The sequence below is a fragment of the Bombina bombina genome, chromosome 7 (genome assembly GCF_027579735.1).
Source record: "Bombina bombina isolate aBomBom1 chromosome 7, aBomBom1.pri, whole genome shotgun sequence".
NCBI lineage: Eukaryota > Metazoa > Chordata > Amphibia > Anura > Bombinatoridae > Bombina > Bombina bombina.
The window spans coordinates 63,772,147-63,797,146 of NC_069505.1; the positions used below are offsets into that span (position 1 = coordinate 63,772,147).

General features: G+C 36.8%; 1 protein-coding gene across 1 annotated transcript in view; it reads right to left on the reverse strand.

The window, feature by feature from the left end:
- Nucleotides 1–25,000, reverse strand: part of LOC128636223 (synaptotagmin-7-like) — a 990,418-nt gene that overhangs the window by 953,599 nt on the left and 11,819 nt on the right. The window lies entirely within an intron of this gene.

The window sequence follows — 25,000 nt, forward strand, 5'->3', positions numbered from 1 at the left end:
ACCCGAAATTATAACACTGTACCCTACATTATTATACTGTACCCAACATTATTATACTGTACCCTACATTATAACACTGTACCCAACATTATTATACTGTACCCTACATTATAACACTGTACCCAACATTATTATACTGTACCCTACATTATAACACTGTACCCTACATTATAACACTGTACCCTACATTATAACACTGTACCCAACATTATTATACTGTACCCAACATTATTATACTGTACCCGAAATTATAACACTGTACCCTACATTATTATACTGTACCCGAAATTATAACACTGTACCCTACATTATTATACTGTACCCTACATTATAACATTGTACCTGACATTATTATACTGTACCTGACATTATTATACTGTACCCTACATTATAACACTGTACCCTACATTATAACACTGTACCCAACATTTTATACTGTACCCAACATTATTATACTGTACCCGAAATTATAACACTGTACCCTACATTATTATACTGTACCCTACATTATTATACTGTACCCATCATTATTATACTGTACCCGAAAATTATAACATTGTACCCTACATTATTATACTGTACCTGACATTATTATACTGTACCCTACATTATAACACTGTACCCTACATTATAACACTGTACCCTACATTATAACACTGTACCCGAAATTATAACACTGTACCCGAAATTATTATACTGTACCCGAAATTATAACACTGTACCCTACATTATTATACTGTACCCTACATTATAACATTGTACCTGACATTATTATACTGTACCCTACATTATAACACTGTACCCAACATTATTATACTGTACCCGAAATTATAACACTGTACCCTACATTATTATACTGTACCCGAAATAACACTGTACCCTACATTATTATACTGTACCCTACATTATAACATTGTACCTGACATTATTATACTGTACCTGACATTATTATACTGTACCCAACATTATTACACTGAACCCTACATTATAACACTGTACCCAACATTATTATACTGTACCTGACATTATTATACTGTACCTGACATTATTATACTGTACCTGACATTAATATACTGTACCCGACATTAATACACTGTACCCTACATTATAACAAAGTACGCAACATTATTATACTGTACCCAACATTATTATACTGTACCCAAAATTATAACACTGTACCCGAAATTATTATACTGTACCTGACATTATTATACTGTACCTGACATTATTACACTGTACCTGACATTATTATACTGTACCTTACATTATTACACTATACCCTACATTATTTTACTGTACCCTACATTATTACACTATACCCTACATTATTTTATACTGTACCCAAAATTATAACACTGTACCCGAAATTATTATACTGTACCTGACATTATTATACTGTACCTGACATTATTATACTGTATCCAACATTATTATACTGTACCCAAAATTATAACACTGTACCCGAAATTATTATACTGTACCTGACATTATTATACTGTACCTGACATTATTACACTGTACCTGACATTATTATACTGTACCCTACATTATTATACTGTACCCAACATTATAACACTGTACCCGAAATTATAACACTGTACCCGAAATTATAACACTGTACCCTACATTATTATACTGTACCCAACATTATTATACTGTACCCTACATTATAACACTGTACCCAACATTATTATACTGTACCCTACATTATAACACTGTACCCAACATTATTATACTGTACCCTACATTATAACACTGTACCCTACATTATAACACTGTACCCAACATTATTATACTGTACCCAACATTATTATACTGTACCCGAAATTATAACACTGTATCCTACATTATTATACTGTACCCGAAATTATAACACTGTACCCTACATTATTATACTGTACCCTACATTATAACATTGTACCTGACATTATTATACTGTACCTGACATTATTATTATTGTACCCTACATTATAACACTGTACCCTACATTATAACACTGTAGCAAAAAGTAGTCCAAGATATCATGTACGGTAGATGTATTTGTTTAACTATATTATATTGTTTAAATAAAAAACATAAGTGAAAACACTTAGAGTTAGATTACAAGTGACGCGCTAACGTTTACACGCGAGGGATATAGGAAAATCACTCCCGCACTAACTTGTGTTCATATTACAATTTGAAAGTAAACATGTACGCTTGAGTTAGCGCGACTGAAGAACTTGCATATGTATATAAGCATATATAGATATATTTACTGGGAACACACATTTCCCATAGTCGGTAATATAAAGGCACTTTTCGGTGCCTTTTTTTTCTAATACTCCACTCCTGCCAACTTTAAAGCCTCAAAACTGTTTATTGCAGTTATTTTATTAAAAATAAATATGATACTATTTTTATTTTTTAATCAAGTTTATTACACTTGATTCTTGGGGCATTTGGGGAAGATTTATAAAATTAACCAGAAATCCGGTCTCTAGTTAATTTCATAAGAGCTAAGTTCGAAAAAGTAGTGGCTGGTTATTTATTGCTTGTCCGCAAGCAGGAAAATGTGCCCGTTTGCAGGTGCGCAATAAATTTGTGCTCCACTTGTAATCTAGCCCTTTATATTACAATCTGAAATTGCTGAATGTCCTTTTAATTATCTGGAAAGTAAAAAATAATATCAAGTTGTATTAATTATTCACCATAGATACAGCATTATCTCTTACTGCAGTTCCATCTCCCCTATCCTTATTGTTCTTGCACATTCTCGCTTTCCTCCCCATTACCAAGTTCTGTCATCTCTCTCTAGGGCCCCTGAGCGTTTAAATATGTCCCTGGCTAAAGGCTTGAGCTAGACCACACAGTTATTATTTACCTATCATGTAATAATAACTGCACATCTCCCATTGCCCAATTACTACTCACAGATCTCATTAAATTATTCACACATATGACACAATTGCTTATCAGATAGCTACACTCATAGCCTATGACCCCCTTTTGCTGTTATGACTCTCCCCACCCCCACTGCTCTGTGAGCCTCGCAATGTGCCAGGCATGTTCTTGCAGTTGTAGGATCTGGGTTAGGTACCTTGGGACCTTCCTCACTCTCTCTCTCTCTTATGCTTTACATTCATATTATTTTCTCTTAGATTTTACAGATAAATATAGAGCATAATTCATCAGACTGCAACAGGGCTATGTTCCTCGACAATCCTTTGGGTCTCAAGAAGGTTCAAAGAGGTAAACTTTCCTGTGCAATAATATCTTCATCTCCAGGATTTGGTCCATAAAAGGAAAATAAATGTGTTTAAAACTGCGATTAGCTTTGCAGTGTATAATTTGGTATAAGCATTATTGTCATATCACATATTCCCAGAGTTGCTAAGTCACATTATAAGACTATGATAGCTAGTGACCAAAGGCTAGCGATAGACTAGAGACTCAAATATATACAACAGTCCTATTTATTAGGAGAAAGTTACATGTGCAAATAGCAAGTGATGCTGAAATAGTTTATAGTGAGACTTAGAGGCCCATTTATCAAGCTCCGGATAGAGCTTGAGGGCCCGTGTTTAAGAGCAGTTAAGAAGCAGCGGTCTAAAGACTCTGAGCAGGTGGACAGAGATCGCCGGAATTCAACCTGATCGAGTACGATCGGGTTGATTGACACCCCCTGCTAGCAGCTAATTTGCTGCGAGTCTGCAGGGGGGCGGCGTTGCACCAGCAGCTCACAAGAGCTGCTGGTGCAATGCTGAATACGGAGAGCGCATTGCTCTCCGCATTCAGCGAGGTCTGTCGGACCTGATCCGCACTATCGGATCAGGTCCGACAGACCTTTGATAAATATCCCCCTTAGACTTAAAGTGAATGTAAATTTTGATGATAAAGTGCCCATTTTTAAAAAAAAAAAAAAAAAAAAAAAAAAAAAAAAAATCGATTAAAAACAGGGGCACTTTAATTCATCAAAATTTACATTTCACTCGTGTTGTGAAAATACCTTTTAATCTTCACAGCCGCCATCGTATCCTCCGCCCGTCGCAAAGCCTCTTCCTGGGTCTAAAATGAGGAATCCGGCTTCCTCCAATCACAGCTTTGAATCAGACACCGATTCCCCCGGGATTCCCCCGTGATTGGCATTGATTGGAGGATGACCGATCCGTCATTTATGATTTAGGACGAGGCTTGCGACGACCGGGGGAAGCTGGAGCGGCTGTCAGAATTAAAAGGTAAGTATTTTCACAACAGGAGTGAAATGTAAATTTTGATGAATTAAAGTGCCCATATTTTTAATCAAATTTTTAAAAAACGAACCCTTTATCATCACAATTTACATTCACTTTAAATATAAATAAAAGAAAGGGGAAGACTATTATATATAAAAATCAGATCTGTTCTCTTGAGCTGCATTACAGTTACCTGTGAATACAATGTTGCTCAAATTTTGACGTGCAACATAAATGAAGAAAAATGACAGTGTTTTCTACTCTGCTTTTTCCACCCCTCATATTCCTTTTATATTAATTTTGCACCATGAAACCTTGATAGCTTTTGAGTATTGGAAATATTAATATTTATTTATTCTTAATCCATTCAAGATTAATGATGGCTGACAGTGAATAAGTAGACAATAGTATACCATTATCCGTCTATTTATCTGCATATTTGTCTATATCAATTTGTCTAAAAAACAAAACAAAAAATACTAAAGAGCTAAATGATCCAATTGATATATATTGCCTTGTGTTTTACTACAGTTATATGTCAATATTGAACAGCTAAAAACCATCTCTGTTATAGCTCACAAAATATTAATTTTGGTATAGCATCATTTAGTGCAAGCATTAACCCCTTGTGCCATTTGGATATAGGTACGACGTCACACATTACTTTGCCCAGCGTTGTGTGTTGACACAGCACAACTCGCACTGATCATGCACCCTTAGTATATGAAGCCAGATCGTCGATCGTTACAGAGAGTGACACTGTCTGTGTCACTATCTGTAACAATCTTTGTTGGTGCCGAGTGGGAGCAGTGGGAGGGAAGAAGGGAGGATCGGCCCAACGAGGAGGAGGTAGGGTTCCCTACACTGCGGAAACAGGATGGGAGAGCGAGGGATCTGGGGCCTTACACTAAAGAAAACATAAAAGATCAGTAACAAAGATGGCAGCTAGAAGTGGGAGAGGGGAGGGGGATCAGGGAGGTTATACACACCAAAAGTTTTATGCACTACCCGTGTGCAAATAAAATAATAGAAAAAGGACTTTATTCGAAAATATGTATAAAAAAAACATATACAGCATGGCATAGCATACATACATCAAAGCCAGATGCGTTTTGCGCCCCCTAGTAGTACTTACTCAAAATTAAGGGACTGGGAATAGCTGAAAATGTTAGCTCACAATGCAGAACAGCAGCTTCTAAGGCTAATAAGATTACTAGCATGTATTAAAAGAGGAATTGATTCAAGGGAGGAAAGCATAATTATATCATTATATAAATCCCTGGTAAAACCTCACATTGGGTATGGAGTGCAGTTCTTAGGACCAATTTAAAAAAAAGACATTGCAGACCTTGAAAACGTTTAGAGAAGGGCCACAAAGCTAATAAGGGGAACGGAGAATTAAAGCTATGAGGAGAGGTTAGCCAAACCTAGAAAAAAAGGCGCTTAAGAGGTGACATGATTACTTTATATAAAATATATTGAAGGCCCATATACAGAGATGGCAGAAGCTCTGTTTATTCCAAGAAAACTGTTTGTGACAAGAGTTCACAATTTAAAGCTGAAGGAAAGGAGATTTAATCTCCTGCAACGTAAACGTTTTTTTTCACTGTAAGAACAATACAATTGTGGAACTCATTACCAAAGGAGGTAGTGAATGCCAATAACCTAGATACATTTAAAAATGGTTTGGATACATTTCTGGCTAGAATCAGAATTCATAGTTATGATTGCTTGTGTTAAATGGGATACAGCATTACCTCTTACATGATTGGGTTCATTGAAACCCTGGACTAGCGGCCAATTGGCCGCAAATGTGCAGGGGGCGGCATTGCACAATGCTGGGTGGACATAATACACTACAGCGAATCATGTCCATCCAGCATTTAATAAATTGACCCCATAGTCCATTGTGGCATCTGAATCACCTTCACTTTGCCCTGGACAAATACGAGATTGTCACAAGTTCTGAGGTTCTAGCAACTGCCCTTCTTGTAGCCTACCTAAATGTATCCGTATTCAGGGACTGCCCTGGCTTTTCAACACTGCACAAATCACCCTACCCACACCACATGTTTCACCTCACCCTCCTGTCTAAAAGTCCCCATAACCTCCCAGGAATACTGTGCACAACTGACATTTTTTGTGTGGTGCAGAGTGGGTGAAGCTATGGCGACCATGGTGGTTATGGCGATTGATATTGTATCACTCATACTTGCTGCAGAGCGGTCTTGGAATTTTTTTATGCACAAATTGATGTTGTGCCACTCTTGGAAAACAAGAATACAGTGATTATTGTCTCAGAAGCTGAAGAAGTAAACCTGTATTTCCAGATAGAGTGATTAGAGAGTATAAAGGCTGTAAAATAATTGGTGTGTATTAGTTAATATATCTGATGTAGAGATAGACATTGTTGTCCGAGAATTAATCTGCTATTAGATACAAATTGGTTCCTGACTTTTTTCATTTATATTTGAGCCTTATAGGTGATTATTTTATTTAACACATTTTTCTAGCCTGCTGCTCAATATTTTGAGAATTGAGATAATCCTAAAGCATTTATTATACATTTGTTACTAAAAAAATAAACCTTTGTGTTGACAATGTGTTAATACTGTATTCTTACTGAAAATGTTATGTAATTCATCAGAGTTTAATTCTCAAAGTGAAAAATAAACTATATAAAACATAATATTGATGGGGAGGCTTCCGGTGGGAGGAGCGTGTAGGGAGAGCGCGCGCTCTGCAGCTCCAGTGAGAGGAGCTTGTAATCTGTTCCAACACCCCTGAACGCTGACTTCTATTGCCGGGACATTGAGAGCCCTGCCTGGTTAGAGACATTACTAAGAGCGTAGGACGGGAAGTCCCAGGTGCCACACAGAGGCCGGATGGCACTGGCCGCAGACACACGCAGCGACCACAATTCTGATTTGTAGAGCAATCAGCTGGAGAAGCAGTGCAGTGAGTGACGCTTCAGGCAAATCCAGGAAGCTCGGCAAACGTGTCAACAAGAGACGTGACAGAGAGTGCTACCCATAGAGACCGGATGATTGCTTTGTAATCCCGCTGTACCCTCCTGCCGATAACGGGACCCTGCAACAGACGTGAGGTATCACGAGTGGAACAGGGTTGTGGAAGGTAACGGTGAAGTGGTCAGGAGCACGCCTTAAAGTTAAGCCAAAGCAAAAGGAGACTGCAAGTATTATATATAAGATTATAGCGTTGGTTACAATCTGGTCTGATAACGTGTGTCTGCTGTGGAGTACTCTCTTTTAAAATAAAGTGAATAAAGTGGATGTAAAACATTTTCTCACAAAGTGGACAAGTAAGGTGAAAGCCTTAATGAGTTGAGCTGTAGTATAAAAAGTGGTGTCTCACGGAGTTATAAAGGAACACAAAATAAATAATCTGGATGGAGACAAAGGGAAGCAGCGGTGGACCAAATTGTGGAGTGACAGATACATTTTGTAATTTGTCTGTGGAGGCTTAGGATTTTTGAAAAAAGATCTTCTCCAAGAGTCAAATTGTCACATTGGAGGGCATCAAGAACCAGAGCGATCTTGTATATTATAAAAGTACTAGCTTTATTAACTTTTTTGGCTCTGGTAGAAGGCAATACTCATCCTTTTTTATCATCTGCAGGGGGGAAAAAAGGGAAAAGAAAAAAAGGAGGGAAAGAAGAGGAAATAAAAGAAAAAGGGGGTTGCAACACGTCATGGTATAAAGACTTGTTGGTGGTCAAAAGAATAAGCCCCGTTTGTGCAAAATAGTAATATATCAAATGTTCCTAATAATCTGAGTATTAAAGGGACTATAATTTATCCTAAATAGGATGCAAGTAAAAAGTATTTTATTAATAGTTGAAGGACAGATCTGCCCACTACTTGGCTAATTATGAGATTCAACTTAAACCCTTAAAATGAACTGCATACTGAACCTACTGTCCAGGATAGGTATAATATAAATTGTATAGTGAGTTTTTGACATGGCTGTGGTAGAACATCAAACAGAATAACGTTAAGCTCCTTATAAGGGATTCAATTGAAGTGTATTATTGTAAATTGTTGAATTGTATTGAAGCATGTTATCGAACACATATACATATGTACCAGCAAAAGTATTTTTGGTGTAAGGAGGTTTTGAAATAGCGCATTGATACTTTAAATATATAAGGCATAGCCTGACAGTGTATAAGTTAAATGTCATAACGATTCTAAGCTGGAAGGATATTATGTAAATTGTTGTTCCTTACATAATATTGTTTATTAAAACACAAGAAGGGGCTAGAAGAAGAATGTGGAAAGATAAGCCTGCATAGGAGATTCTTTCATTAGCTTTAAAAATCCTAACACACTATACATAGCTATTTGTTAAAAGGTGGGGATTTAGACCAGAGAAACATTATGGAATGTTTTCCTAAATTTTGACAAATTTATTTTTAGGTTATGCACCACTCTATATTCACTTTTATTCACATTGGAAACAGATAAACACATTTAGGCTCGCCGGAAAAAAGGAGTTAAGAAGCAGCGGTCTATAGACCGCTGCACCTTAACTCATACACCACCTCTAAGACGTGTACAGCAATCCGCCCAATCCTATACGATCGGGCTGATTGACAACCCCTGCTAGCAGCCGTGAATCTGCAGGGGGCGGTATTGCACAAGAAGTTCCCTAGAACTGCTTGTGCAATGCTGAATACAGGCAGTGTATGCTGTTCATATTCAGTGATGTCTGGCTACAGCATATCATGTCCGCCAGACTTTAATAAATTGACCACATAGACACTTTTTTTTACCCATTTTCTTTCTCTCTTCTTTTCCACTTTCAAAAAATTCTCGCAGTTCCAGATTCTCTTGACAAATAGCAAATATCTTTTAATTTTCACTAACACACATTCAAGGCCAGATTTCTGAGCCATTATTGTATACAATTTGGAAAATTGCAATTTATTTTTATTCGTACACAGTCAGAAAGAATCTATGGAAAAATATATAACAAATGTAAAAGTAAGATCCCCAGCTGTGCCACTGAAAAGAGATAAAAAGGCAAAGTCATTTCAGGATGCAAGTTCAGAGGTGAATTTAGAAAGCCCAGTTAAAAGCCGAGACACAATTAACGCTAAATCAGCTTGCAGAATTAATACTACCACAATTTGAGTTAGTAAAAAAAAGAGATAAGTGATCTCTCATCTGATATTCGGCAGTTTGCCACAAGAATCACAGAGGTAGAGGTAAGAGTTTCCGATTTCGAGGACAGAGTCAATATGCATAAAACAAATATGGTAAAATATGATGATAAAATAAAAACACTACAATTAAAAATTGAAGATCTTGAGGATAGGTCCCAACGTAGTAATGTGCGTATTGTGGGGTTATCAGAAAGCAAGGAATATGAGGATTTGCTAATATTTGGGTCAATTACCTTGCCCAATTTACTGGGAATACAAGTATCTGCAGAAAAATTACAGTAGAAAGAGCGCGTAGGATTGGTAGTATTAAAAAAATATGCAGATGGTAATGTATGCCCCCATATGTTATTGATAAAGTATCTTAATTTTGAAGCTAAGATAAATATAATGCGACAATATAGAAATGTCCAGACACTAAAACTAGGTACTAAGCAAATCTACATATTTCAAGATTTCTCAGTGGAAACCACTAAAAGAAAGGTAATGGCACCGTTCTTTACAGGCTTAATTAAAGCTGGATTAAAGGTGAGTCTGAAATACCCAGCTAAAATATCAGTGCTAAGTCATTTTGAACTCAGTAGAGGAGGCAAAATCTTTTTGTGAGGAAAACAATATTGAGGTTTAAAATTGTTGACTTAGGCTGGGGAACTGAAAATTGTATATATTTCATTTTGTGTTTTTACTGCTATAAAGATATGATAAAGAATAATGGTATATTGCAATTATGCAGGTCAAGGGATCTATGGATTATCCCATCTTTTAGTTGTTTGATTTTTTGCCCCCTCTCTCTCCCCCTGCAGGTCAGGGTTAAGAACAAATTATTATTAAATAAATGTTTATAACATGAATACAATTTTAAATATAGTATCCTGGAATGTGGGGGGGTAACCTCTCCCATTAAGCGGAAAAATATTTTTAAAATGTTCAAAATGTTCAAAGGCTATAAACGAAGGTGACCAGATTTTTTAAATGAAATCCGGGGACCTTTTTTTAAAACCCCTTACAGTAAATTATATTTTGCCCTACAATCATCAGTTGCAAAACGAACTGACCAGGTCAAATCCCTTTTTTCCCAAAAAACATGAGTAAAAATGTCAAACGTATACTATAACATACCCCTACAAGCAATGTAGTACCTTTTCAGTTTTTAACACGCATGCGTTACTCAAAGCCAAAAGGTACACATCTCTTATACATGCTTTAGTAATATTGCCTTAACAATAGGCCACTAGTAAAATCAATCACCAGAAGATGACCAATCAAAATCTTAGAAAGATTATGTACTTCTAAACATTCCAATTTAACATACTAGACCTTCCTAACAAGGGCTCAGCCTCTCGATTCCACTGCGCAGGCACATATATTCCCAGGACATACTTGAAAACGAGAGAAATCTCAATGTATCCTTCCTTGTAAAATATTTTATAAATAAATATATAACATGCTTCCGCTATTAACTAAAGACTAACAACCAATGAGAGCTTACCATGCACATTTCAGCCCTTGCAAAGCGGGGATGGCAACCCCATGCAGCACCTCACAAGCTTTTAGCTTCAGTTGCGCTGTGAGCACCAGAGGTGAAGTATCTAGGGGAAGCGGAACCGCTGCTGTAGCTCTACGCAACTAATCAATGTCTAAAACAGATAAATCTATCAACTTCCCACGAGCACCTCTGACTGTCTTTCCAGGGACATAATTTGTCTGGGAACAGTCTCCTTAATCTGGGGACTGTCCCCTAAAATCAGGGGACATCTTGTCAACCTACTAAAAACCGGATGTTTTTTTTTTACAAGAATTGCACTTGAAAAGTTCTAAGATAGAGAACTTTTTAAGTGGAAATCTGGCGTGGCTATACTTTTTAATAGGAACTTGGTATATAATATTACTATTAAGGAAAAAGAACTGGATCCTTTATGAAGATATTTGATTCTTCAAGTTGAAATAGATAATAAGCTTTGGACCTTCTGTAATATATATGGTCCCAACAAATTTGAGGTGGAATTTTGGTCTAAAATAAAAGCACAAATTAATTCCATACTTAGGGCAAAATCTAATAATGGCGCAAGATTTTAATCTGACTTTATACCCCGGGATGGATAGGTTTGAATTAAAACAGAAGAAGGCATATCAAAGAGAGGCCAAATTTTTTCGAGATTTTTTAAGATGCTTAGGGTCAAAGATATTTGGCGCTTGCAGCACCCCGATGACTGCACTCTTTCCTGCAAATCCAAGGTTCATTTTTTCCATAACTGATATGTTTTTGATTGATTATAAGCTTTTAACTCTAGATATAGAAACACAGATTGCAGATATAATAGTATCAGATCATGCTATAATTAGCATGAAGGTCCGATCGGCGGGTAAGCCGGATAGAAAAATGAATACATTCCCGTTTTCAGGATATATGGTGAATAATAAGTGATTTTCCAATTGGTTAAACAATAAATGGAAAGCGTATTATTCACTAAATAAGGCATATATCAACAAAAATGAAAACTTTTGGGAAGCAGGAAAGGCTGTCCTTAGAGGGCAAATTAAAGCATATATGGTAAAAATGAAGTGCAAAAACAAGGCCAGGGAAATCCAATTAGCTAACCAAATTTAGGAATGCATACGCTAGATATCTCTGCAATCCAAATTTGAATACATGGAAAGGGTATTCCCAAGCTAAAGTTAAAAAGAGAGATGTTTCTGAAAGATAAAAGGGCAAGTGAAGATCTGAAGGCGAGAGCCTTTTGTCAAGGGTATCAGGGGATCTCTGCCAAGCACCTTTCAAAGATCATGAAATTTAGGGGGGAAAAAAACAATATGATAACGATAATTAAAGAGGGTGTCAATGTGTATACCAAAACGACAGAAATCAGAGAGGCATTTTTAAAATATTATCAAACATTGTATTCAAGAGATAGTATCAACAACGAGGAGAAAGGGCAATTTTGGCATAAGATAAAAGTACTGCAGGTTATGCAAGAGGCGTTGCAGCAAATTAATTTAGAAATTTCAGGGCAGGAAATAAAAAAAGCAATAAATAAAGCTAAATCTAATAAGGCCCCTGGGCCGGGTGGCCTTTCTGCGGAATTCTACAAGATTACAATAGATGAGGTTGTTGATACATTAGCTAAAGTATACAACAATTATTACCTAAAAAATGAAATGAAGTCACTTTATTTTTGAGACTCAATAATTTCATTAATACATAAGAAAGATAAAAATCCAAAAGAATTTGCTTCATATTGTCCTATTTCTTTGTTGAATCATGACTACAAAATACTTATGTCAATTTTAGCTAAAAGACTTAAAAAAGTAATTGGTGAACTGATTCATAAAGATCAGACTGGTTTTATCCCGGGTAGGAATTCGGTACGTAAAATGTGTAGAGTGTTAATTATCTTGGATCATTATTTTAAAGTTGACCAGGATACCAAGAGAAACCCTAAAGCTAACCTTAAAGCTGACCTAGCAATTGTGACAGTTGACGCAGAAAAAGCATTCAATTTAATCATATGGGATCACGATCATTTGTTTACAACACTTAATAAATTTGGGTTTTCGGGTAACCTGGTCAACTTAATTAAATTGATATATATTAAACCAAGATCACAATTATTGGTGAATAGGGAATTGTCACAATATATAACCCTTCAAAAGGGGACGCCTCAAGGGTGCCCGCTATCACCTTTACTATTCAATATTGCGTTGGAACCCCTAGCAATTTGTATAAGGCAAGAATTAAAAGAGATTAAAATAGGGGAACAAAACCTGTCAATATCAATCTGCGCAAATGATATTCTACTGTTCTTGCAAGATACAAATTCAAGCATCCCTGCTTGTTTAGCGCTGATTGGTAGATATAGCCAATTCTCAGGATAAATAAATAAATCCCAATAAATCAGACAAAACAAAACATCAGCAAGTAGTACAGCACATATTTTTAAGGAAGTAAATTACATAAAACTACTTAGGAATTAAACTGGGGAAAAATCCTAAGGACTGGTATCAGCTTAATTATGCGGACTTCTTTGATAACATACGAAAATATTTGAACAGGTGTAATATACACTATTTATCATTATCTGCAAAGGTCATGCTGATTAAAACTATTTTTTTCCCCAGACTGTTGTTTTTATTGCAGAATCTCCCGCTTTTCATTTTAAGAAGGGACATAGAAAGATATAATAGGGCCTGTTCTCTCTTTGAGGGGGGGGGGGGGGGGGGGGGGACTTGGTTGTCAATAGAAAAATGATCACAAAATAAGAAATATGGGGGATTTTTGCTCCCCAATATTAAATACTATAACTATATTACAATGGCTAAATTTGGGATAGACTGGCTAACTGAAGTTGACTGTTACTTATAAGTTGGAAACAGAATTGATAGCCCCATTTGACTTAAAAGCTATTCTCCACTGTCCTTATAGAAAGCTCCCAGGTAATGTTATCACTCTGCAGACATTTTCCAACATAGTACGTGCGTGACAAAAATATTGCCATCTACTGGGACAACAATTCCAAGTTTCCCAACACTTACCTAATATTGGTAGTGTTGACTTTACACCAGAGATTTTCAATAAGATTGTTAGAGAATGGAGACAAAAAGGGTTAGTAAAATTCATACAGTTAAAACAAGAGGATACCAGGACAATCCAAACCTTTGGAAAATTGGCCGAGGAATTTGCTTTACCAGCAAAGAATTTCTATGCTTATTTACAAGTACGCAATTACATAGGGAAAAAATTACATATATTTGGCTTTGATTGGAGTCAACAGGACATAGACATAGGACTTAATTTATATAATGCGGGGTTGCGTTCTATTTCATACTGGTATCGAACTGTGACTACAGTCATGGGACAAAAACATATCAATAACTTGAAGGACAAATTTGTGAAATACATTACGACATTACTTTCGGAAGACATTTTAGAGAGCATAAAACAAGTAGCGACTAATTTAATAAGTTGGAGAGAGTCCCAGTTAAATTTAATTAACCATTACTACCTTACACCAGATAGAATCAGTAAATTGATTCCAGAAAGACAACAAGGCAAATGTTATAAGTGCAATTAGGGAGAGAGCAGATTTGAGGCACTGTCTGTGGGAATGCCCTGAAATTAGGCAATATTGGGGGAAAATTCAGTTTTGGCTTAATAAATATCTGTTGGAAGAGGTCACTATTATATCTTTTTAAATTTTCTTTTTATTTCAGGAGAATGTATACTTGGGGGATCGGTACTTAATTAATATGGCTATTTTAGCCGCACATAATTAAATTCTTAAGAAATGGAAATCTAAAGATGCCCCAAGCTTGGTAGAATTTATTAATATCATCAAATTACAAATGACTATAGAGCGCCAAGATTTGAATTTAAGATCTGAAAAGCAATACAAAATATTCTTCAATACGTGGAAGAGATTCATCTTTATCATGGCCCCTCCCAGTGCAGCAACAATTTATATCTCCGCTAAAGAATACAATACCTTTCATTACTCTGGTAGTGGAAGAATTTCTCCCATCAAATTGTCTAACAAACTGAGTGTATAAGATGGGTTAATGTAGATCTGAGGCTCTAGTGGGGGAGGTAGGGGGGTTAGATAGGGGAGAGTGTCCTCATTATTTTAATTGAAATTATTATTATTTTTTTTTATTATTATTTGGATATGGGTTTTTAGATCATTTCAGGTAAAAGAGGTTTAGTTTATAGGATTGATATATAGATAATACATAATTAATCTAAAGGAATTATATATACCAAAAAAGGTTATTATGCAAAGAGTAAAAAATAAACAAAATTAACCATTGTAATAATTTGTCTTTTTTATGATACATAGGAGCTGCGTCTCCAACGAATTGTAATATTTTTGTTTACTCTTAATAAAGAAGAATTATACCAACAACAAAAAAACAATATTGATTTATTAAAGTTTTGTAATTGATATAATTTTAGAAAATACAATAATTATATGAATAAAAGCTGAATACATTAGTTGATGACAATTTAGCTTTTCATTTCTATTTTAGCACTTTTAATGAGTCACAAAACACTTTTTTCATTCATGATTCAGACAGAACATATAATTTTAAACAACTTTCCAATTTACTTCTATTAACACATTTTCTTCATACTTTTGTATCCTTTGTTAAAGGAGCAGCAATTAACTACTGGAGCTAGTAAAGAATTATAAAACTGTTTTGAATATTTCAAAACGGTTGCATATAAATTATTATCGTAATATAAGTAAAACCTACTAACTGTTTTGTCAAAACGAAGCTTGTAAACATTATATATATATATATATATATATATATATATATATATATATATATATATATATATATATATAAAGTTATGTGAAGTTAGAGGTGTTTGCTGGTCCAACGACAGCCCTAAAAAGGAGGCTGTTCCAGCATAAAATGATGCGACCAATCATTACACATTTTCCATTTGCTAACATGCATATTCATAATCCTGGTGCCCATGCAGCATGCGTACTAGGGGATCAAAGCAATCTTATGCGCATAACAGAAAGTCAAGTCCACTCAATCCAAATGTACTCCAGTAATAGTGCATAGTGTAGTTTAGCACAGCAATGTGCCATTTCTGATGACCCTAGCTTTCACATGATTCAAGTATATCTGGAGTCACAGAAACATTTTAATCATGTAGGAAGCACAAACATTAAGCCAGGTTCCATACAGCAGCCTTAGTTTTCTTGTGCTTTTTGTCTCCTTGAGATTATCAGAGTTTTTCATCCCCAATTGAATAATTGTATTTTATATGTGGCTGCCGTGGCTGTTTGGGTAGGTCTGTTGGTGACATACACAACTACATTGCAGGCTACATTTGCACATGTGCATTGCCGTGAATGCCCTGCCTAGGTAGACCACTGTGTAAGGAATTGTATAATGAGTCCCACAGTGGGTTTGTAAAGAAAACTTTATTATTATTATAGAAATTGCAGGAAAACATTTTTTTTAGAGTTTCATATACCTTTAAACATATTAGGTAATCCAATGACAAGAGCATATATGCCACAAACCAGCAGCTAGCAAATGGTACCGCATTGCTGCTCATAAGCTAGGTATGTTTTTCATCACAGGATACCAAGAGAATAAAGAAAATTAGATAAGAGTATATTGGAAAAATTAGATAAAATTAAATTGGAAAATTATTTAAAATTACATGATCTGAATCATTAAAGGGACAGTATACACCAATTTGCATAGAACTGCATGTAATAGATACTACGATAAAGAATACTATGTGTGACGCGAGTCACCATGATCTGGGGGCCTGTTATGGAACACTCTTTGGGCAGGGGGTACATGGGCTTAAGGATACCCAGAGACTGCATGGAAATGTGGAATTCTATATACCAGACACCCCATTATTATTATTATCGGTTATTTGTAGAGCGCCAACAGATTTCGCAACGCTATAAACAAAGGGGGAGTACAACAAAACAATTATAGGGTAGAGGGCCCTGCCAAGAGTTACACTGTTGTAGTCAGCTCTTAAGAAGGTGATCTACAAACAGCTGGACTTTTAGGCTTACATGCTAAGAGGGTTCAAGGAATTGCAGTGGAGGAGAGGAACTGGTATTAGGAAAGATTAGCGTAGATTGTATGCGTCCCTGAACAGTAGAGTCTTTAGGGAGCACTTGAAGCTTTTAAAACTAGAAGAGAGTCTTGTGGAGCGAGGCAGAGAGTTCCACAAGATGGGAGCCAGTCTGGAGAAGTCCTGTAAACGGGAGTGTGATGAGGTGACAAGAGAGGAGGAGAGTAGGAGGTCATGAGCAGAGCGAAGGGGATGGGAGGGAGAGTATCTGGAGACAAGGTCTGAGATGTAGGGGGGAGCAGTGCAGTTGAGGGCTTTTTATGTAAGAGTGAGAGTTTTGTGTTTGATCCTAGAGGCAAGAGGAAGCCAGTGAAGGGATTGGCAGAGAGGTGCAGAAGATGAAGAGCGACGTGTAAGGAAGATGAGTCTGGCAGAGGCATTCATTATGGATTGTAAAGGAGCTAGGCGGCAGGTGGGGAGACCAGAGAGGACAGAGTTGCAGTAATCAAGGCGGGAAAGAATGAGAGAGTGGATTAAAATCTTAGTTGTGTCTTGTGTAAGGAAGTGTCTAATTTTAGAGATGTTTTTAAGGTGGAAGCGGCAGGCTGTAGCCAAGGACTGAATGTGAGGAGTGAAGGAAAGATCTGAGTCAAATGTGACCCCGAGACATCGGCATGCGGGGTAGGGGTAATGTTGGAGTTGTCGACAGTTATAGAGATATTGGGGGTGGAGATTTTGGAAGAAGGGGGGAAAATGAGGAGCTCAGTTTTGGAGAGATTTAGCTTGAGGTAGTGAGAGGACATCCAGGAAGAGATGTGAGAAAGACAGTTAGTGACACGGGATAGCACGGAAAGAGATAGTTCTGGTGCAGAGAAGTAGATTTGGGTGTCATCGGCATACAAATGAAATTGGAAACCGTGGGACTTAATTAGGGAACCTAGTGATGACGTATAGATTGAGAAGAGAAGGGGACCAAGGACAGAGCCTTGCGGTACTCCGACAGTAAGTGGTGATGGGGCAGAGGAGGCCCCAGAGAAGGCTACACTGAAGGTACGGTTTGACAGGTAGGAAGAGAGCCACGAAAGGGCTGTGTCACAGATGCCGAAGGATTGGAGGGTTTGGAGCAAAAGAGGGTGGTCGACAGTGTCAAAGGCTGCGGACAGATCAAGGAGGATAAGCAGAGAGAAGTGGCCTTTTGATTTAGCTGTAAGTAGGTCGTTGGTGACCTTAACAATAGCTGTCTCTGTGGAGTGATAGGGACGAAATCCAGATTTCAGCGGGTCAAGAAGGGAGTTTAACGTAAGGAAATGGGATAGGCGTGCATATACTAGTTTTTCGAGAAGCTTGAAGCAAGAGGGAGGAGGGAAATAGGGCAGTAGTTGGATGGGGAGGTAGGATCAAGGGAAGGCTTTTTTAGGATAGGTGTGACCAGTGCATGTTTCATCGATGAGGGAAATGTACCAGTGCTGAGGGAGAGGTTGAAAATGTGTGTTAGTATAGGGGTAAGGGTAGCAGAGAGAGAGGGGAGCAGCTGTGAGGGGATAGGGTCAAGGGGACAGATAGTGAGGTGAGAGCGCAGTATAAGTGCTGAAACTTCTTCCTCAGTAACAGGGGAGAATGAACTAAGTTTCAGGTTATGAGGGTTGTGGTTGAGTGAGAGTGTTTGAGGGGGGGAGAGAATGGAATTATGTTGAGAGCTGATTTCATGTCTGATGGAGTCAATTTTGTCAATGAAGTGACTGGCAAAGTCTTGAGCTGACAGAGAATTTGTATTAGGAAGTGGGGGAGGGCGGAGGAGAGTATTGAAAGTGGAGAACAGATGTTTTGGGTTTGAAGAAAGATTAGAGATAAGAGTAGAGAAGTAGTGTTGCTTGTGGAGATTAAGGGCAGAGTAGTAGGAGTTCAAGATGAATTTGTAATGAAGAAAATCAGCTGAATTCCATGATTTTCTCCAATGCCGTTCAGCAGTACGGGAACAGCTGCGTAGGTACCGTGTCAGAGGAGTATGCCAGGGCTGGGGATGAGTGTGTGATTTCCGAGCAGTGGTAAGAGGGGCAAGATTGTCAAGGACGGATATAAGGGTGGAATTATAGTGGCAGATAGATTGTTCAGGGCAGGAAAAGGAGGAGAAGGATGAGAGGAGCGGTTTAAGGGAATTAGCAAGTTGTTGCTGATCTAAAGACCTAATGCTTCTGTGAAGTTTGGTGTGAGGAGTAGAAGGTGGGAGAGTTGTAGGAAGGGATGATATGTTACAGGTAAGGAGATGGTGGTCAGAAAGAGGAAAAGGGGAGTTTGAGAAGTTTGAGAGAGTGCATCGATAGCTAAAGATCAGGTCAAGAGAGTGACCGTCTTTGTGAGTGGGAGAATCAGTCCATTGTGACAGACCGAAAGAGGAAGTGAGTTGCAGAAGTTGTTTAGCAGATGAGGCAGTGGGATTGTTAAAGGGGGATGTTGAAGTCACCAAGAATGAGGGCAGGGGTGTCTGAGGAAAGGAAATAGGGTAGCCAGGCAGCCAAGTGATCTAGAAATTGAGTTGCGGAGCCAGGGGGTCGGTATATGACTGCAACACGTACAGAGAGAGGGGAGAATAAGCGAATCATGTGGGTTTTGAATGAGGGAAAAGTGAGGGAAGAGATAGGATGTATTTGTTGGAAGGTGCAACGAGAGGAAAGTAAAATACCTACACCACCTCCTTGTCTGTTACCAGACCTAGGAGTGTGGCTGAAGTGGAGACCCCCATGTGACAGAGCAGCAGTGGATGCTGTGTCTAGGGGAGAGAGCCAGGTTTCTGTTAGGGCCAGAAGGTTGAGGGAGCGGGAGATGAAGAGGTCATGTATAGAAGTGAGCTTGTTGCAAACAGAGCGAGAGTTCCAGAGTGCACAAGTGAAAGGGGTAGTGGCTTTAGATGCAAGAGGAATGTGAGTAAGGTGTGCAGAGTTTTGTTTTCTGAGTCTATGGGATGGTACACATGGATGTGCATGGCTTGTCAGTGGTTGGGGACCAGGATTACGGGAGATGTCACCAGCAGTAAGTAGAAGCAAGAGGGAGAGTGACATGAGATGAGATACAGAATTGCAGTAGGGAGACTGCTTTTGAGATGAGCTGCAGGGGGTAGAGAGAGTGTTTAGGAATAGGTAAAGTTCATGAGTAGAAAAGTAAGGTGAGTTTAAGAGAGATGGGCTAATGAACAGTGCAGGTGGAGAGGGAGAAGGAGTAATTGAATAGTGTAGTTTGTTATAGAGACAAAGGGTAGCAAAAAGGAATATGAATATATTGAGCATTTTTACAGAATTGGGAACCAGTTAAAAACATAAGACACAGAATTACTGTGACAATTGCATAAGGGAGCAAAAGGTATGTGAAACATAACATAATAAAAGTACTGTGTATTCTATGGGGTTAAGGGAATGGAAGGATGTGCTGATCAGTGTTTGCACCTGTCATTTCAGGAGAGTGAAAGTTGTGTGGGAGACTATCTATAAATGAGGAAATGAGCTTGGGGTGGGTGGGAAGCTGTTTTCCAGAAGGCTACCTGTAGTAAGTTTGATGGCAGTTGTTGCAGCTGAGTGGAAAAGGCTGTGTATTTTCTCTGAGTTTGGGAGAGGATGTGTTGGAAATCAAACTGTAGTAAGTTAGATGGCAGTTGTTGCAGCTGAGTGGAAAAGGCGGTGTATTTTCTCTGAGTTTGGGAGAGGATGTGTTGGAAATCAAACTGTAGTAAGTTAGATGGCAGTTGTTGCAGCTGAGTGGAAAAGGCTGTGTATTTTCTCTGAGTTTGGGAGAGGATGTGTTGGAAATCAAACTGTAGTAAGTTAGATGGCAGTTGTTGCAGCTGAGTGGAAAAGGCGGTGTATTTTCTCTGAGTTTGGGAGAGGATGTGTTGGAAATCAAACTGTAGTAAGTTAGATGGCAGTTGTTGCAGCTGAGTGGAAAAGACTGTATTTTCTCTGTAATTTCATGTCACCCTGTATCCAAAAATACAGGATGGGTACATGGTGTGAGTGCCCCTTGTGGGAGCAAATGTGACTCTATAAACCAAGTGGGTATAAAGGACTTAAAGGGACAGTCTAGTCCAAAGCAAACTCTCATTATTCAGATAGGGCATGTAATTTTAAACAATTTTTAAATTTACATCTATCACCAATTTTGCTTGTTCTCTTGGTATTCTTAGTTGAAAGCTAAACCTAGGAGGTTCATATGCTAATTTCTAAACCCTTGATTCCATTGCCATTGTAAACTGTGTAAACTGAAGGTAACATAAAATATCTCCATACTTGTTACCATCAGTTTACACAGTAATAGGAACTAGGTCATGTACTGTGACTTGACCGCTCTGTTTTTGTCCCTCTAGCCCCCATATGACAGCTTTGGACGAATTAGACACGATTGTGCAAAAGTAAAAAGATCTAGCGCATTATATCGGTGCACAACTGGCTAAGGCATTATTTTCATTACTGTTGTAAACTGGAGGTAACATAAAACATCTCCATAGACTTTAATGGATATAGTTATTGTTACCAGCAATTTACACAGTTTAAATCAGCAATGAAATCAAGGCCTATGTAATTAACCATGATAAAAATGTTTAAACACATAGATAAATTCTGCTCCATAAACTCACTTTCACTCCTGAGCTCGGTACGGTCCCTGGAGCCAGTAAGGAGTGGCATATTTGCATCTCCTCCAGTCAACGGCTGTGTCAAGCACACAAGTGATAAAGTTTTGTTACTACAGAACTGACTTTAACTATATACTTAAAAGGACATTAAACCCTCAAATATTATTTCAAAATTCAGGTAGAGGATACAATTTTAAACAACTTTCTAATTTACTTCTATTATCTAATTTGTTTTATTCTTGTTGAAGAAATAGCAATGCACATAGCTGAGCCAATCACACAAGGCATCTATGTGCAGCCACCAATCAGCAGCTATTGAGCCTATCTAGATATGCTTTTCAGCAAAGGATATCAAGAGAATGAAGCACATTAGATAATAGAAGTAAATTAGAAAGTTGTTTAAAATTTAAATTTTATTTCTAAATCATTAAAGAAAAAAAAAATGGGTTTCATGTCCCTTTAACCACATGGCAAGGTTCAATTTAGTTGAAATATCCAAGCTTGGGCTGATTTAGCCCTTAGAACATTCAATGGAACCCTATAATAACATCACATTCCATAGAACCCTATAATAACATCACATTCCATAGAACCCTATAATAACATGTTACATTCTATAGAACCCTATAATAACATGTCACATTTCATAGAACCCTATAATAACATCACATTCCATAGAACCCTATAATAACATGTCACATTCTATAGAACCCTATAATAACATCACATTCCAAAGAACCCTATAATAACATGTTACATTCCATAGAACCCTATAATAAAATGTTACATTCCATAGAACCCTATAATAAAATGTTACATTCCATAGAACCCTACAATAACATGTTACATTCCATACAACCCTATAATAACATGTTACATTCCATAGAACCCTATAATAACATCACATTCCATAGAACCCTATAATAACATCACATTCCATAGAACCCTATAATAACATCACATTCCATAGAACCCTATAATAACATGTCACATTCTATAGAACCCTATAATAACATCACATTCCATAGAACCCTATAATAACATCACATTCCATAGAACCCTATAATAACATGTCACATTCTATAGAACCCTATAACATCACATTCCATAGAACCCTATAATAACATCACATTCCATAGAACCCTATAATAACATGTCACATTCTATAGAACCCTATAATAACATCACATTCCATAGAACCCTATAATAACATCACATTCCATAGAACCCTATAATAACATGTCACATTCTATAGAACCCTATAATAACATGTCACATTCTATAGAACCCTATAATAACATGTTACATTCTATAGAACCCTATAATAACATGTCACATTCTATAGAACCCTATAATAACATCACATTACATAGAACCCTATAATAACATGTTACATTACATAGAACCCTATAATAACATGTCACATTCTATAGAACACTATAATAATATGTTACATTCCATAGAACCCTATAATAACATGTCACATTCTATAGAACCCTATAATAACATGTCACATTCTATAGAACCCTATAATAACATGTTACATTCTATAGAACCCTATAATAACATGTCACATTCTATAGAACCCTATAATAACATCACATTCCATAGAACCCTATAATAACATCACATTACATAGAACCCTATAATAACATGTTACATTACATAGAACCCTATAATAACATGTCACATTCTATAGAACCCTATAATAACATGTTACATTACATAGAACCCTATAATAACATCACATTCCATAGAACCCTATAATAACATCACATTCTATAGAACCCTATAATAACATGTCACATTCTATAGAACCCTATAATAACATGTCACATTCTATAGAACCCTATAATAACATGTTACATTCTATAGAACCCTATAATAACATGTCACATTCTATAGAACCCTATAATAACATGTTACATTACATAGAACCCTATAATAACATCACATTACATAGAACCCTATAATAACATGTCACATTCTATAGAACCCTATAATAACATGTTACATTACATAGAACCCTATAATAACATGTTACAGTACATAGAACCCTATAATAACATCACATTACATAGAACCCTATAATAATATGTTACATTCCATAGAACCCTATAATAACATTACATAACTATCTATTTGTTTGTCTGTCTGTCTAACAATCATCTATCTTTTATCTATGCATCTATTTGGTTCCAATTGATCAGAAACAGTACAAAAAACAAACATCAGATGCAAGTTTGGGAGACAGTTTGCTGATTTTAACAAATCATTCCATTCCTCTTGAAAAGCTCCATTTAAATGACCTACACAACATAACAAGAGGATCCAGTTAAACTGAAGCAACGTCATCCTATAAGTCACAGGGTTTTAAGAAGAAACGTTTAGAAGCTTTAAGGATGGTTCACAGAAGTAAAAATAAAACTGCTAATGAATTCAGTATTGACAATGACTCCCCTATGTGTTTGAATGCAATAATATCAATTCATGGCATGTGAAATTAACAGTTTCACACAATTTGTCATTTTATAATTAAATACTAAGTATTTAAAGAATTTAACCCCTACCCAGTGAGCTATTACTCTGACAGTGCTATTGTTATGGGAACCAAATCAACAAGTGACCAGCACAATCACTACATATATAATTAAAACATCAATGTTTTTGACTTGGACGGGGATAAAGAGTCCCTTATCTAGGGCCATATTACCAGTGGTGAGCTAACTGTTTCGTACAAGCAATATCGGGTTTATCACTGGTGTTTGCGCACGTCGGAAGTAGCGCGTGTATTACAAGTTGAAAGTAAACACGCTCGATCGAAATTGAATTTAACAAGCATTGGGTTAGTATGACCTCAGAGCTGTGGTTAACTGTTACGCTTGAATTAAAAAGGGTCACAAAATACATCAAAAATACATTTAAAACTACAATTACACTTAAAATAAGACTATCTAATATAAATTATTGAAGTGCTCAAAGATATGAAGTCTAAGGTGTTAGTATAAACATAGAGATACATACATGTCTAAAGATATTGTACATGAACAGTATTAGGTATATAGAGAAACATATATTTAAAGGGACACTAGACTCAAAAAAATTATTTCATGATTCAAGAAGAGAATATAATTTTAAACAACATTCCGATTTACTTCTATTATCTAATTTGCTTCATTCTTTAGATATCCTTTGTTGAAGAAATAACAATCACATGGCTGAGCCAATCACATGAGGCAGCAACCAATCAGCAGCTACTAATCTTATCTAGATATGCTTTTCAGCAAAGTATATCAAGAGAATGAAGCAAATTAGATAATAGAAGTAAATTAGAAAGTTGTTTAAAAGTGCATTCTCTTTCTATATAATAAAAGAAAAAATTTGGGTTTCATGTCCCTTTATATTAAAAAGTACAATATTTTCTA